The sequence below is a fragment of the Phymastichus coffea genome, unplaced genomic scaffold (assembly GCF_024137745.1).
Source record: "Phymastichus coffea isolate CEN01 unplaced genomic scaffold, Cenicafe_Pcof_1.1 PCOF00004, whole genome shotgun sequence".
In the NCBI taxonomy this organism is placed as follows: Eukaryota; Metazoa; Arthropoda; class Insecta; order Hymenoptera; family Eulophidae; genus Phymastichus; species Phymastichus coffea.
In genome coordinates this window covers 5710010-5727428 of record NW_026706815.1, presented here as the reverse complement: position 1 = coordinate 5727428, position 17419 = coordinate 5710010, and the positions used below count along the sequence as shown (strand labels likewise).

The 17419-nt window shown below is 42.4% G+C and overlaps 2 long non-coding RNA genes across 3 annotated transcripts in view; one reads left to right on the top strand and one right to left on the bottom strand.

The window, feature by feature from the left end:
• LOC131666856 (uncharacterized) overlaps positions 1 to 17419 on the bottom strand; it is a 223722-nt gene that overhangs the window by 81004 nt on the left and 125299 nt on the right. The gene's annotated exons all lie outside the window — the stretch shown is intronic.
• LOC131666860 (uncharacterized) lies at positions 15132 to 16153 on the top strand. 2 transcript variants are annotated; one of them, XR_009302140.1, is made up of 5 exons: positions 15132 to 15166; positions 15313 to 15423; positions 15522 to 15615; positions 15878 to 16010; positions 16073 to 16153. It is a non-coding gene; the product is annotated as an uncharacterized LOC131666860 (long non-coding RNA). The 2 variants fall into 2 exon arrangements; XR_009302139.1 differs by lacking the exon at positions 15132 to 15166 and having other exon boundaries at positions 15290 to 15423.

Genomic DNA, 17419 nt, shown 5'->3' with positions numbered 1-17419 from the left:
GCCAGCTGAAGGCCATCGTACCTGCGACATCAAAAGAGTGTGCGTGTGAGGTTTCGCCATCGAGGGCGAAACCACGTGCGCGCGAATTCGCGGTCCGCGACAAAAGAACAGACAGACATTCCCGCAGTGCAAATTGTTCCTTTTGTCTTCGTGCGTCTGCAGAATAAAGGTAAACTGGCCAGCTTAATCTCGCGATCGTAATTACACGTGTAATAATTAATATTCCGCGCTCGAAGCGTGCATGTAATAGCTCTACGGACAAAGAGCAGCGAGCGTCCCGACACTGCATGTTGTTGTCGAGCGAGCGCCGATGTAAACATAAACACGCGGGCCGACTCTAATGTAGCATTTAAAAGATAATAAAGAGTTTTCGTACATGATATTAACAAGTACTTTCGGAGCGTTCTCTTTGTATTCGTAGTTAGTTAGTTGACTGACACCTGTTTCTCCTTGCTCTCCGACTTCCCAGTTTGATATAGGTGATTACGAACGTACGAGGTGTGTTCAAAAAGTAACGAGAATTTTTAAATTTCGCGGGTTTGGAGAGTCCGCTTGTATAAAATTTTTTTTTATTATGTTCGTACACATGCCCCTGAAGTACGATAAAATTTTCAGCAGTATTCATTGCTTACTTTTTAAGTGGCAGCCGCTAACGTTAGACGTGTTTTTCGAGCTCGGCGATTTTCGTTTGTGAAAAAAAATGGATCAAAGAATTTGTATTAAATTTTGCGTAAAAAATGAAATAAAGTGTAGTAAAGTTTGTCAAATGTTAACAAAGGTATATAGTGAGTCTGCTATGAGTAAAGCAAGGATTTATGAGTGGTATAAGCGTTTCCAAGATGGCCACGAAAACGTTGAAGATGACGAACGACTCGGACGCCCAAGCACATCAACAACCGATGAAAACGTGAAAAAAGTGAAAGAAATGGTTATGAACGATCGCAGAATCACAATCAGAGAAGTCGCTGATGACGTTGGCATATCAGTTGGCTCATGCCATCAAATTTTTTCGAATGTTTTGGGTATGAAACGTGTGGCAGCAAAATTCGTTCCAAAATTGTTGAATTTCGAACAAAAACAGCGGCGAATGGAAGTTGCTCAGGAGTCGCTAAATGAAGTCAATAACGATGCAGAACTACTAAAACGTGTTATAACAGGTAACGAAACATGGGTTTACGGATATGATGTCGAAACTAAGGCTCAATCGTCCCAGTGGAGGCATTCTGGATCGCCAAGACCGAAAAAGGCTCGACAAGTGCGGTCGAATGTGAAGGTTATGCTCACTGTGTTCTTCGATTTTAATGGCATAGTGCATTATGAATTCTTGCCACAAGGTCAAACAATCAATAAGCAGTACTACCTACAAGTTCAACGTCGTTTGCGTGAAGCAATCCGAAAAAAACGCCCGGATTTGTGGCAAAACAATTCATGGCTTTTGCACCACGATAATGCGCCTGCTCACACTTCATTGCTTGTTCGTGAATTTTTGGCCAAAAACGAAACTGTAACGATGCCTCAGCCTCCATATTCGCCAGATATGGCTGCATGTGACTTTTTTCTATTTCCAAAAATAAAGAGAACATTAAAAGGCCGTCGTTTTACAAGCATAGATGACATTAAAAGCGAATCGCTGAAAGAGCTAAAAGCTATTACAAAGATCGAGTTTTAAAAGTGTTTCGAGGATTGGAAAAAGCGTTGGCATAAGTGTATTGTATCCGAAGGGGACTACTTTGAAGGCGACAACATTAATGTAGATGAATAAATAAATATTTTTTTCATAAAACGAAAATTCTCGTTATTTTTTGAACACACCTCGTATTTACGCGATCGCCTCAATAAAATTAATTAAACGGTAAGCAACCCTGTTACAATCTATATCTATCAATCTGTGCCGTCACGCTCCTTATATGGTCATGAAATTAGACTCTTGTACTAAGACAATCAAATAATAGGTAAGGTGGCGCCATTTAATACACTAATTGATGTAAACAGATAGATGAGTTTAACGGGTTGTAGTGATTCAGTGAAATAATAAACTAGCTCATAGATAGGACCGGTACAGATAAATGTATATATTGTTAAGAATAATGGTCGATTTATTAATGTCACCTAAAATCGTCTACTAATATATAATAAAGTAAATAGTCTTGTAAAAAATTTATGTTCTTCTTATGTTAAATTTTATAATTTTTTAAATCAGAAATTTTTTTTTTATCGCAGTACACCTCTTTTCCTTCTTAAGAAATAAGATGGCCAAAAAGTGTCGCGTTTTATTCGTGATGTGATTGGCTGAGGAGTCACGTGGTGGGGAGAGTATAGAAGAGTGAGTGAGAGAGAGAGAGTATATTAAGTTCAGGAGTATATACACATCGAAAGTTTTAAATAATGTCGATTAACTAATAATAATAATAAAATAAAATAATGATGTAATAATGTCGATTGAAAATAAATTATATCACTGCGTGCATGTATGTGTTATTGATGTCGCGATACATTGTGTATGAGTATTCGTGCATATATGTGTCGCTGATGTCGCGATATATTGTGTATGAGTATACGGCCTTAAAGGTGCTAATTGGGTATAGTTCTCAAATTAGCTGTCCTGCATGCATGTACACGTCGTGCTGATTCATCAATCGCTGCTTTTTGAGAGTGTTCTTTATCGATTAACATCGTCTTTCATATATTGTTTAAACGATAACTACAGAAATTGACGGTAAGTTTATCAGATAATAATTATTATTTATGGTTGCGTATTTTTGAAGTACACTATTATTAGAATTAGAAATCTATAAAAAACGAGTGAGTTAGGTTAGCTTGAAACATGTGGTTTAATTGTCTTAGTTTTTTGATGTTCTGTAATTAATGTGTAAAAAAAATTAATGTTGAATGTTACTCTATCAAAAATCTGTTCTATTTATTTACAGTTCTATAGTTTTCATTTTATATTTCAAAATCTAGAATTCGATTCAAAATAATGATGAGAGAATTGATAGAGATTTAACAGAAGTAATTGACAACAACTGATATTATTACTTTAACGGAGTGAAGTGTAATTCTTTGTGGATTTATTTGAATAGATAAGGATGGACGAACATAATCCAGTTGATCCAAATGAGGTAGAGAAAGATCAGAATCAGGTGAGAGGAGATGGTGCTGCATCGGCTGCAAATGTCAATCCGCAGAATGGACATTTGGCAGCTAACAACAATGGAGCTCAAGTAGTTGATGAACCGGAAATTTTACCTTACACAACTGATGATGATTTTTCTGATATCCGGGATAAGGATAAACATGTGTAAGCAGTATTACAAATATAGTTTCTATTTTTTGCATTAATACTTTGCTGTTGCATTTGTAAAAGCATGCAGCGCAAAGCTAACTGTTTAAATTCTCACTTTAAATTGGCAGAGACTGGAAAATCTCAGGGAATCATAAGTAAGATATATTTTTTCATATTTTTTTGAAAAATTTAATTCCAGTATTTGTAATTGTTTAATATTTGTTCAATTTCATTGAAAAATTAACCTCTGTTAGATATTTTTAATCTCCCACTCAGCTTATTCAAATGTATATAATTATGTAGATTAACAGCGTAAGAGTCATTTTTTTATTCGTAAGTCCATTTTTTTATAAGTTTAATCTTTTTTATAGGTGTTGAAGGACACATCAAGATTAAGTTCTACAAGCCTGAGGCTAAATTCAATACTGAAGTTGGGGGCGTTGGCTGCATAACTGATGGGCAGTACAATGTCACCATAAACATTTCAAATTACCAAGGATTGAATTTTGAAAAAGGTGTTCGTGTGAAGGTTATAGGAACAGTGGATACCAGTGGTATGTACTTATGAACAAAAATTTAACTACTACTGAATACTGATCATGTTTTGAGTAACTGTCGTCTTTGAAATAGTTATGTATTTTATCCTTTAAGGATTGTGAAAAGCAGGTACATAAAATTTTGTTTTCTCATTTGTCACGTTTATAGGAGCAGGACCAGTATCCATAAAATGCATAAATGACTTATGTGTGACTGAAGTTGAAGGCGCTCCCAAAATGTCTGCTGCGGATGTCTCTCGCGGAAACAAGACACCTAAGAAAGGACGCGATTAGTCATATGTCATCATTAATTCACTACCATACTTATTTATTTGCATCAGTTAGCTTTTCCATTTTTTGTGCCTCCTTTTTTTGCTAAATATTCCTCTACATAAACTCGAAGTATTGACGTATTATACTGCGATATGGTATAATGAGGTGATAAGGTAAAGTAAAAGTCTAATGTACGAGAACAATATTGTTTGAAATAAGGGTATTTATATACTTTTTTACTTTAAACTTCGAACTAAATGAAAAGTGATATTACTTGGTAAAAATATTGAAAGTAAATTTTATGCCTAACGTCATAAGTAAACATGCATACACTATTTAATATGTTTATGTAATATGTTCTGATACATTATTCATAAGTATATATAGATAATATATATTTATTTGAAAAATAGCATATAGACGTATGTATAGCATTTGAAGCATTGCTTATTTTAAATTAATGCAATAACAGAACTGTTTTATTTAATGACTGACCAGTAATATAATAGTTTTATGCAAAGTTCCTATCTAAATATAAAAGTTCAATACATACTTTGAGTAAACATGGAAAGTGAGAATAATATAGAGTAATTTTTAGAATACGTAATGTAATACTTTTGTAAATTTAGTATTCTTATGAGTAAATGTGTTTGTTTACGATGTTTGCGAATAGCAGTAGTTGGAAATAGTACATATAGCCAGTCACATGTTCCTATAAGGCTATCCAAATAATATTTTTACATTGTAAAAATCGAGGCGAAAAAGATTTTGTAAGGTGTGTAACGGGGGGAGATAAACCTGCAAAATGAGAAATTTATATAAGAGCAAACTCCCACGATGCAGAGCAAACCGCCGCTCCGTTAACACGTACGTTAATACGTGTATTTGCCTTAACGTCAGCTGATTTAACTTGGTTGTCTTCGATCAAGCGGAGTTGAACTCACCTTAAGTCACGTGCCCTGTGACACACGATGAGTTTTAAGTGTAATCGACTTTGCTCCTAATCCACTTAATCCCCTAGCTATGATCGGATTAAAACTTAAGCCTATTTCAATTGTTTAATCTATTAGGAAAAATTATATGACGAAATCGGCGAATAATTTTAATAGATTTTATTAATAAAAATCTCTACAGTCTTTATCGGGCCGAAAGACTGACGCACGCGAACAGGATTTACAATTAAATAACTTTCGGTGAGAAAGAGAGAGAGAGAGAAGATACGAAAATTGGCGCGATCTAACGCTCGGCGCGAATACAAAATTATCAACGCTAACGCGGCTGAACAAAATAATAAATATATTTAGACACGCGATAATAAAGGGAGGTGCACCTACCCTGCGGTGCAATTACGGTGATCAGCCGTAATTGTTGATGTCAGAAAAATATCAACTGCCTCTGTCCTTTGAATAATTGACTGCGCTGCCTCACTCTGCTTATCAGCTGCAAACTGCTTCCGAAGTCTCGTACTTGCTGTAATATCGCTATCACACTCACGCACGAAATTGTCCCAGGAAAACTATTACTCGGCGAGAAAAAACAGTGCAAATAACTTCGGCGATATCTACTTGTCACAACAGCTGAGACGTAACTGCTAATTTAAAAGATCGCGCGCCCCCTCTCTCTCTCAATACTTAGAACTAACGCGCGAAAATCGGAATCGCGAACGGTTCGATTAATTGAATCGACTACCGTTGCAGCCCCCTCCAAGTCCTGACTACCCGGACAGGACCAATACTTGCGATTCACTGCCATCAGGAACCTGAAAGTAATAAAGAAGGAAAGGGAACAAAATAAACACTCCCTTCTTTATTTCGGCTAATTTATTTGCCCTCCAGGGCCTACATCATTGTTTGGCTACACCTGGCGCGCGATGTTTCGGGTAGCGCCAGTGTGTAGCCTTCTTCGGGCACCGCTGGGAGTTGGTCACCCCAGGCTCTCCACAGATGTAGCAGCCCCTCAGCTGCGACCGAGATTGAGCAGCCTCCCGTCCTTGTGATGGCTGCTCAGCAGCCAGAGGGGACTGCTGGGCACTGACTCCCTGTGAGGCGACGATGGTCACGCCTCCCACCGTGGCGGTCGCACGTCCATCCTGCGACCTAACCACGATGGTGGTATCAGGAGCCATGCGCCCGTCCACATGGACCGTGAGCGTCGGTCCAGCGTCAGTAGCTCCCGGGGGTCTCTTCTCTTGAGCCGGCGCCGGGAGCGCTGCGGAGGACTCTTGTCCGTTATCCACCCGCAGCAGGGCCTCTCCATAGGCCCTCTGACGCTGAGCCATCCCTGCCCACTCCCCGAGCAACTCTTCTGCGCCCTGGCGGCTCAAAAAGCGTCTCAGGTGCTCCTGCACCTGAGACTGGAGTTCTTGAGCGAACCGCCAGGCACTCCCCACCTCGTTGATCCCCAGACGCACGTGTCTGAAGTCGAGGAGGAGAGTAGGCTGCTCAGGGATCCGGGGATGATTGCAGACCCAGTGCGAGGCCCCACAGGTTTCCCTGGGTCCTGGGCATTGGCTCGCACTGTCCGACGTAAGGGTTACGCCGGACTTGAGGGTCTGCACCCCCTGGTCCACTGTAGACTTGGGACGTTCGACACTGTCCTGGTCCTCGGTCTGTGTCGAAGCGTCCCGAGAAGCCTTCTTCGGGGCGACCCACGACGAATCCCGGAGAACCTCTGCCACCGAGGCATTACGCCGATCCCTTCGGGTGGTCCCTTCCAACTGGACCCTGGCGAAGCTCCGTAGATCTTCAATTAGCTGCGTCGCATCAGAGCCCAGTTGCAGATCTAACAGCATCTGCGTGACCACCTCGAAGGTCTCCTCTTCGACGACGATTCTCCGGTCCATCTGAAACATCCAAAAAACAACAAATTTCGGATGAATCTCCCTGCGCGAAGAAACAATCCTAATAATAGCCGCATCCCACCGAGTTATACGCTCCCTCGCGATTCTTTGTGGGAACGTCCTGGCCCTCGTCGGTTACCGCTCGGTTTTATCGGCCCAACCGTCTTTGTACGACGGGCACGGTCCTTCGAGGCCTACCTCTCCCTCTATTCACCTTCACGGGAGAGTTGTTGCCCCTCGCTGGACCGGTGACCGTCTCTGGAACCTTTCGAGGTCGACCTCGACCTCTCTTAGTTGAGGCAGATACCGGTAACTCCGACGTCTCGGTGGGAACTTTATCTACGACCGTGGGGGCTGCTAACTGGACCCGCTCGCTATCTGATAAATCCCCTCCCGGATTTTCGCGCGCATTCGCGGAATCGTTCGCATCCTCCGACGGCAGTTCTTCTGGCGGCTCGCGAGGTTCGATGACCTCCTCGTTTTCCTCATCCTCACCCGGACCGTAATATGGTTTAAGGTCTTTGGCATGGAAGAGCTCAGACAGGATCTCCAGCTGATTGCCTAGCCTGTACGTGTTGGAACCACAAACCTCTTCAATCACGTACGGACCGGCATATTTCGGCGCTAATTTAGCTGAAATACCTTGAGCAGCTGAAGATAGAATCCTGTTCCTCTTCCAAACCCAATCTCCGACCTTAAACTCGGGTTGCCGTCTCTTCCGGTCATAATAAGCCGCCTGACGCGCAGCTTCCTCCTTTGACTTGGAGTTAGCTCTCTCCCACAAATTAGGAAGCTTCTCCATATGTTCAGCCCAATCTTCCACAGCCTGACCCTCCGAACATTCAAGGGCCTGCTGATCTTGGGTTCTTCTGAACGTCAAAGGAGGTACCGGCTGACGCCCAAACATGAGCATCGCAGGACTATATCCGGTGGCGCTATGAGTTGCCGAGTTCAACGCGAAGTTGAACTCTGACAGGTGTTCATCCCAGCTCTTATGATCACGGCTTACGTAAGACGTGATCATGGTCTTGAGTGTCCTGTTTACTCGCTCTGTGGGATTCACTTGGGGATGATACACACGGGAGTCAAAGCGCGCTGGATGCCGTTCATCTGCAGGTATGAATCGACCTCCTGATTCTTAAATTCGGTTCCATTATCCGACAAGAATACCTCTGGCGCACCAAACCTAGTGACGATCCTCTCGTGTAATTCCCTTGCGATTGTCTTCCCATTGGCCTTGCGTATCGCAACACACTCTACCCAGCGAGTAAACAAGTCTATAAAGACTAAGATATACTCAAAACCTCGAGAGCTTTTGGGAAATGGACCAGTGATATCACCGGCCACCACCTGCCAGGGTCGTGATACTTGTCTACGACCCATCAGCCCGCAAGGTGCTCTTTGTTCCACCTTGCATTGCTGACATACCGGGCAACTCTTTACGTACTCCCTGACCTGATCATACATTTTAGGCCAGTAGTACAAGCGCCTAGCCCTGGAGAACGTACGCCCTCGTCCTTGATGTCCTGCTGTAGGAGCATCATGGACTTCCTGGAGCACCTGGTACCTTTTCTCCCTAGGCACCGCAAGCTTCCACGCTTCATCGTTGTCGATGGACCCTTCACCATCCTCATCAGGCTGATAATGATACAGTCTCCCTCCCACCACCTTCCAAGTAGGATAAGAGTGTGGGTCCTGGCATACTTCCTGGTATTGTTGCAAATACCAGGCGTCAGTGGTCTCCGGCCGACTATTTATAGCACTCACTTCAATCCCCTCCTCCTCATAGGCCCTAGATAAAGCGTCTGGCACCACATTGAGATCCCCTCTTCGATATTCTATATCGAAGACATTGCCTTGCAATGCTAGCGCCCATCGCGCTAATCTTCCTGTGGGATTTCTCATATTGTGGAGCCATTTCAGGTAACTATGATCAATGATGACCTTGAAGTGATGCCCTTCAATATACGGCCGGAACTTTCCAATGGCCCATACCACTGCCAAGCACTCTTTCTCGGAGACCGTATAATTTCTCTCAGCACTGTTGAGTGATCGGCTGGCGTATTCTATTACACGCTCCTCTCCATCGACATCCTGTGCGAGAACTGCCCCGATCCCACTGTCACTAGCATCAGTTTGGAGTACAAACTGACCGTTCGGATCGGGTGATTGCAGTATTGGGGCGGAAGTCATCGCCTCCTGCAATCTCGTGAAAGCTCGCTCTTGCTCCTCCTCCCAAGAGAAACGTACATTCTTCTTTGTCAGGCGGTTTATAGGTTCAGCGATCATGGCAAAGTCGGGTATAAAACGTCTATACCACGAAGTCATTCCCATGAATCGCTTCATCTGTTTGACAGTCCGGGGTGTTGGATACTCTAATATCGGGCGTATTTTCTCGGGATCTGGTCTTACTCCGTCCTGGTTCACAAGAACTCCCAAGTACCTGACTTCCGTCTTACAGAAGTGACTTTTATCTTTGTTAATGGTTAGGCCCGCACCTAGAATTCTTTTTAATACCCTTTCTAGGTGCCGCTTATGCTCCTCAAAGGACGACGAAACCACAATTACGTCGTCAAGGTAAGCAAAAGCGAATGGATCCATATCCGGGCCTATCACCTTGTCCATCAACCTCTGGAAGGTCGCTCCTGCGTATGACAGTCCGAAGGGCATTCTCTTAAATTGAAAGTGCCCTAATCCAGGAACTGTAAGCGCTGATATTGGACGCGATTCTTCCTTTAAGGGAATTTGATGGTACGCACTGCTCGAGTCCAAAGTAGATATGAACTTTGCATCCCTTATTCGTCTTAGGATGTCGTTCATATATGGTAAAGGATAGGCATCAGGTTTGGTAATTGCATTTACCTTTTGATAGTTCACACAAAACCTATACTTTCCATCTGCCTTCTTTACCATTACTACTGGACTTGACCATCCGCTGGTCGCTGGTTCGATAACATCCTTTTCCAGCATTTCTTTGACCAGCGTGTGTATCTCGCACTCTATCTGAGACTGGGTAGTACTTATGTTTGATGGGTCGAGCATTTCCAACATCTATTTCATGCTCAACCCCCACGGCACAACCTAAAGCCTGACCCCCGTCAGGAATCAATCTTCTGACGAGGTCTTCAATTTCTTCAAGCTGTGACTCCGTGGCTTCCCATAGTCCTACCGGTGCGAGAAATGCCGTACCATCAATTCCAGCCACTTCCATTGGTACTTTCACTTGGGCGTCCTTAAGCCATAATTCATCCTCATCGGGATCCAAAATTGCGCGGAACTCTCTTATAAAGTTCGCGCCTACATAGCAGTCATCTGTGAGCAGCGGCGTAATGGCGACTCTGACTGTCTTCGTGATTCCCCCTACTTTAAAAGGGAACATCACGTGACCAATTATAGGGCACGGGCGTCCATCAGCAAGCCTTGCATCGCCCGCCCTGGTCACATTCAACCCGAGTCCCATCTCCGATGCCAATCTCAGCCCTAATTGACCCATGACCGTGGATGAGGCGCCGGTATCATAGAGTGCTCTGATTTTAAAGTCACCTATGTCTACCCGCAACCACCACCTGGTCTCATCCTCTGGGTCATATCCACGAGTCCCATCTTCGCCTCCTTTCATCGTGCTTTTCAGCGGCTTTTTTCCTTCCGCGGCCGCGACGATGGTGGGCTGGCTTCTACTCGTGGATCCCTTCGGCAGAGGAGCTTTCTGTGTGGAGGTGCTCTCCCTGGAGTCTTCCCCCTCCTCCACAACCTGCATGTGGCCATCTGGTCCTTTCAGGATAACCACTCCCCTATTCTGCCGAGGGCTGACATCGGGTTCAATTGCCTTCCGCTCTAATATACTACTATGTCCTGGGCTATCTTGATGCCCTCCCAGGACTTGTTTGGATCCCTGGGTCGCCGACAACTTGCTGTTTCCCTTCGGCGACCCGCAGCGAGAGGTCGAATTTACTGGAGGCGCGAAGATGACCTCTTCTCTTCGCTCTCCTTGTCGTTTCCCTTGTTGCAATCTGGGCAGAACTTGCGACTAAAACCCAGTTTGCCACAAGCGGAACACTGGAGAGGCTTAGTAAAGTCTATCTTCCGCCTCTGCCCTTCTCGCCGCTCGCCAGGAGACCTGGAAAGAGGAGAATTTTTCCTTCCTCCACGCCATCGGCTCTTACGTTGTTCTGGAGGGCTGGCTTGCTTGTCAGCGGCCAACTTGCGCAATATCCGCTCGATGCCCTCCAGGCGTTCTTCCATCTTCTTATCAGAAGTGGAAGCTTGCGTAGCCGATACCGATGCTTGTTCGGTAGTCCTCCTGACGGGGTTCTCCACGCCCAGTCCGCGCTGCGGATCTCCCTCCTTCTTCGCACGCGCCTTCCCTTCTCTGGCCATTGCAGCGGTTTGGGATTTACTACCAGCCGTTCTTTTGCTCGGCTGGTAGGCGTGCTGAGGGAAGATCGTCGAGTTGGGGTCAGCGAATACACGTGGACGGCGACCATAAGATAAGGTGTTCTGTACCTCGGTCGCCCTCCTGTTGAATTCGCGTATCGACGTCATCTCGGTCCGACGCAGCTGGATTTGGATGGTTGGAAGGAGGTTTGCATGGAGTAGGTCTAATAACCTCTCCAAGGGCATGGGCGGTTCTAGTCTATTGACAAGAGCCACCAGGTTGGACACGTAGTCTCGCACTAGTTCGTCCTCTCCCTGGAACCGGTTCTGGGCTTCCTGCAACAGCCTTTGTTGCTGTTGCGTACTTGTGCCAAACCAATCCCGGGCGTCCGCGACGAACTCGTCATAACTGAGCCACTGGTACTTGTTGTTATCGTACCAGGTCCTCGCGTTACCTTCGAGGATCTCTGATACGGAACAAAGCACTTCGTCGTCAGTTAGTCCTGCACCTACGCGCAGATCCTCCAACCTCGACAGAAACGTATCTACGCTCTGTGCCCTACTGCCCGCAAACCTCAATTTCCATCCGCGGACAATTTTCCCAACATCTCGGGTTGTGGAGAGCCCTGAGAATATCTGATGTCCGGTGCCAGATGATCCGCTTCGACTCCTCTGTCGAACGGGTGCGGATCTCCCATAGACTTCCGAATCCTCTTCACCTCCTCTTCGTTGGAGGACTTCCGGTGTAGTGACGTCCCTTCTCCTAGGTATTGGTCTGGGAGGAGCCGGTGTACTCCCCGGAATCCCCGAGTCGTAGTGACAGCTGTATGTGTCCTGAAAGTCCACATTACGTCCGGAACGCGGTTGAACCGAGTCACGCTGAGAAGAACGGTTAGCACTGGCCATGTCATGCATTGCGTCTTCCAGCTCTCGAATTCGTATGCGCATGTCCTGCGCCTCGCGCTCCGCACACACCTGTAATCCCTGCAGAGTCTGAAGGGTTTCTAGGATTCGACCTACCAACTGTTGGTTATGGTCTATTCCCTCCTTCAGATACTCTATCTCTCGGAAGGCTTCACTCAAGGATAATTCTTCCTGAGGTTCCTTCCGAGTGCAGGATTCCTGCGACCTGGGGTCCGGATTGCTCCGTCTCCTCTCCTCCTTCTCCTGCTCTTGCGTACTGAGGGCCTTCTGGATGAGTTCATCCTCTTCTTGGCGGCTGGCTTCACCCTCAAAGTCCTCATCCGGGCAGGTGAATGTCCTTGACATGTCAGTCAATGATATTCCCCCCCCTATTGATGATCCTGAGGGGATGGTCGCTGTTATCATCCGTGGTGGAGTTTTCCAACTCGTCACAGACTGTGTCGAGCCACGCTTGTCGGGATCGCCTCCTGCGCCCCGCTACCTCTTTGCTGTGCGTGGTCTCTTGAAAATCTGTGGCGGTGTAATCACCCAGCAACCATCTCCCAAGCCTAGCCGCCTGTTGGATGACACTTCCATCCTTGCGCAGCTCCAAATCCGCTAAATAATGTTCGCGCTGTGCGGAGGTTAGCTCTAATGCCCAATTGTCGATTTGAGCTGACAACAGAGCCATCTTGCCTCCGCACGGGTGTAGGATGCGGTTGAGGTTTAAAATTTCGGCCTAATCGACCACTACCGCTTCCTATCACCCAAGGTATGAGCGGGGTGTACACTATTTATTGTCACTACTTTTAATGCCTCCTTTTATAAGGCCTTTTAAAAGGAGATTATGAGCGCGTGCAGTCTCCGCAAACTTTCTATAAATATTATAAAAATATCCTACCTAAGGTCGGAGCCTGCTCTTTGCTTGCCCCGCCTGGCTAATATTTGGACTGCACGCTTGGGTCGCGCTCTCTGCTTTATCGTTGATCAGGTGTTACCAACCACCCTTTATACACCAAACTATGGTTGAAATGGGTTAACACCTGATTCTCCCGTACGATCTGAAACCACTTCGACCTACCAAGTATTATCGCTTTCGGCCCTTTTTACAATAATCTTAACAATTTTTAACCAAAGGTTCGAAGTGGTTTCGTTTTTTCCCCAGCAGAGGGCGTACCGCTCACGATCTCGCTTTACCACCCGCTCAAACCTTCCTAAGCGCTCGCGCAATCGTCTCTCTCTCTCGTGCGTCGATTACCTTCGACGCACAATCCTATTCGCACGACACGGGTCTTAATACCAGTTGGGCGCCATGTAACGGGGGGGAGATAAACCTGCAAAATGAGAAATTTATATAAGAGCAAACTCCCACGATGCAGAGCAAACCGCCGCTCCGTTAACACGTACGTTAATACGTGTATTCGCCTTAACGTCAGCTGATTTAACTTGGTTGTCTTCGATCAAGCGGAGTTGAACTCACCTTAAGTCACGTGCCCTGTGACACACGATGAGTTTTAAGTGTAATCGACTTTGCTCCTAATCCACTTAATCCCCTAGCTATGATCGGATTAAAACTTAAGCCTATTTCAATTGTTTAATCTATTAGGAAAAATTATATGACGAAATCGGCGAATAATTTTAATAGATTTTATTAATAAAAATCTCTACAGTCTTTATCGGGCCGAAAGACTGACGCACGCGAACAGGATTTACAATTAAATAACTTTCGGTGAGAAAGAGAGAGAGAGAGAAGATACGAAAATTGGCGCGATCTAACGCTCGGCGTGAATACAAAATTATCAACGCTAACGCGGCTGAACAAAATAATAAATATATTTAGACACGCGATAATAAAGGGAGGTGCACCTACCCTACGGTGCAATTACGGTGATCAGCCGTAATTGTTGATGTCAGCAAAATATCAACTGCCTCTGTCCTTTGAATAATTGACTGCGCTGCCTCACTCTGCTTATCAGCTGCAAACTGCTTCCGAAGTCTCGTACTTGCTGTAATATCGCTATCACACTCACGCACGAAATTGTCCCAGGAAAACTATTACTCGGCGAGAAAAAACAGTGCAAATAACTTCGGCGATATTTACAACAGCTGAGACGTAACTGCTAATTTAAAAGATCGCGCGCCCCCTCTCTCTCTCAATACTTAGAACTAACGCGCGAAAATCAGAATCGCGAACGGTTCGATTAATTGAATCGACTACCGTTGCAGGTGATATAATCACTTAAAATTTCTATGTGTTATGTTCGAATAATTATGTAACAACTGTTTTGATAACATTTTAATATACTTGTACGATGTAAAATTTTGTAAAAGGAGATACTATTCAATAAAAATTTTCTACCATGATCTGGTCCATATGGATCTGCAGTTTTCTGTTATTAAAATAAATAAAAATAACAGAATTTTGGTCTCATTAATAGGGTTTTGTTCAAATAATTTTTTTCACCCCCGATCATTCAACAGGATTTTTAAAGCAATACCAATTTTTGTTTTTTTTTTTTTTTAATTTTATAAGCACATGAAGTAATAGTTGGATTAAATGTGCTGAGTAAACTTTGGTTTGGAATTTTTTTTAGGATTTCATTGATAATTTGACACTAAAAACGAAAACGTACGAGATTCTGAAGTACAACGCCCTCATTAGTATGCTCCCTAAACTAGCCTATAACACAAATTTTTTTCAAGCTTATCGAGTATCTATATTCATTCTTTCGAGAGAGTGAGTGAGTGACTGTGACTGAGCACATTTTCTATTCTTTTAACGTAAAAGTATATAACGTGTACATGAATTTGAAAAAATATTTTGTCTATTTTGAGAAGAAAATAGACCAGAAATACTGTTAATGATTACGGTTCTCACAGTGGCCGGGGTGTATCTGTTTTTGTGTTTGAAGAATATTGCAGGATTTCGGCAAGTATAACATTGTTCCCTTTTATTGGGTACTTAACCTCCATTCCATATTAACAGTTTTCTACAAGTTTTGAATCATTTTACTTAGTCATGTGTTTATTGAAAGCATAATGAAAAACGATTATATATCATAGTTTGCATTATTTATATACGCAGTATTTCATTTCTATTCCAGACAATTTTTGTTATCACATAATTCCACAATTGTGAACAAAGGATCCAAGATATATAGAAGCTCAGGAGCTTCTTATCAGGGAAAGTTGATTAAATACTGGATATATGCTAGGTGAATTAATTCTATGTGTTTAAATTATAATATTGTCTGTATTATGTGATAACACTTAGATCTCTACTCTGTATATGGAATTGTTTTTCATGTTCCAGGTAATCATATACCAACAAAGTAATAAGAATTGATAGTTCAAGGATTAAAGCTTCGCTGCAAAATTTTGAATTTCCATTTGCTTATGAAACCTCAGTGAGTACTATTATAATATTAGTGTACCAAATCCACCTTTAAATTTTATGTAAGCCAATGATAAACAATGACGTATCAGAATATTTGACATTTTTTTATGAAGTTAACTTGAAGAAAGTATTTCAACAATGAGGAAAGAATCGTTATATCCTATATTATGGCATCATTATCACAAATTATTTTAGATATATCCTCTTATGATGCAGCTTAATTCTATATCGATACTCATTTATGATTCATACTATTGATTTTTTCTTTTCAGATAACTTTTTCTTTCAAGATTAGGAGCAAGCCGTGATTTGTTTTTTCTCTGAAGCTTTCTACTTGAAAACAGAATCTGAATAATGATTGATGAGTTGAATATTGTAAAATTGAATAAGTCATAATATATTCAGGTGACTATAATATATACTCTATATTATTCTATATTTAATCTATAATTATTCTTATGTTTCAGAAAATCTTGTGCTTCATGTCTATTTCAAAGTTTGTCTCCTTTATTTGGCTAGGAATCTTTGGTGCGTATAATAACATAGTGATATGATATTATTGGGTTCGTTACACTTGGAATTGTTTTTACATTATTTTTTAATTTTTGCCAAGTGTTCATTAAAAAAAAAAGTTGGGAAATATAAAAAATTTATTGTTGACATATTAGTGTACTCTATTTGTAAGTTACGAATAAAGATTATCATCTTTTTCCATAAAAACGTATTCACATATTCAATTATGTATCTATATAATATTTGTATGAGACCAAACTAAACCGAACCAAACTTGAAACTAAACCGAACCAAACGTAACCAAACCAAACCAAATCAAACCAAACTTAAATAAACCAATCCAAACCAAACTAAACCTAACTACACGATACCAAACCAAAATACCAAAACCAAATTAACAAAGCCTAAGCATAGTAACGTAAAATAGAAAAGTTATAGCATGCTCTTTCAATAACTGGGTATTTATTGAATTATATATTTCATTATATTAATATTCAAATTCTATTCGAACTAATATCGAAAAAATCGTCTTTTTATGAAGAGTAATTATTTGTTAATAAATTGTCAAAAATTTTTGCTCTATTATTCGGAAACATGGGCAGACGAAAACTCACAGACGAAGAAGCAAAGGTTGCGAGCGCTCAAAAGCGTATTCGTGATGCAGAGAATGCACGCCGTAGGCGCCAAGCTGAACGTCAACGAATTATTGACAATAATCGAGCATCAAGGCAAAACGTTAAACATTATTTAGGACCTATGGATGTTCTATGTCAGCATTGTAAAGCTAAACATTTTAATGACGAAAAAGTTTCAAACAAAGGTTTATCTTTCAATGATTGCTGTGGTCATGGAACAATAAAATTAGATCCATTACCAAATTTTCCTCCTGAACTCAAAAATTTATTTGATGGAGAGCATAATAAATCATCAAGATTTTTTGATCGCATACGCCATTATAATAATTCTTTATCTTTCGCATCATTCAATGCCAATTTATTCAATTTTCGGTCACAAAGATCAGCTCCCTACTGTTTCAAAATTCAAGGTCAAATATATTATCAAATAAATACAGCTCTGTACCCTAGCGAAGGCGAAAATCCTGCATTCGGTCAGTTTTTCATAATTGATCAAAATGAAGCAATGCAGTATCTCAATGCAGCAAAATTCTGTTCTCGATTATAACTTGATGGCAATACTGGATGGTATAATCCGTAATAATAACATTTATGCAAAATCATATGAAATGATGATAGATGAAATTCGTATGCAGCAATTGATTGCAGAAACTAATGGGAATACAT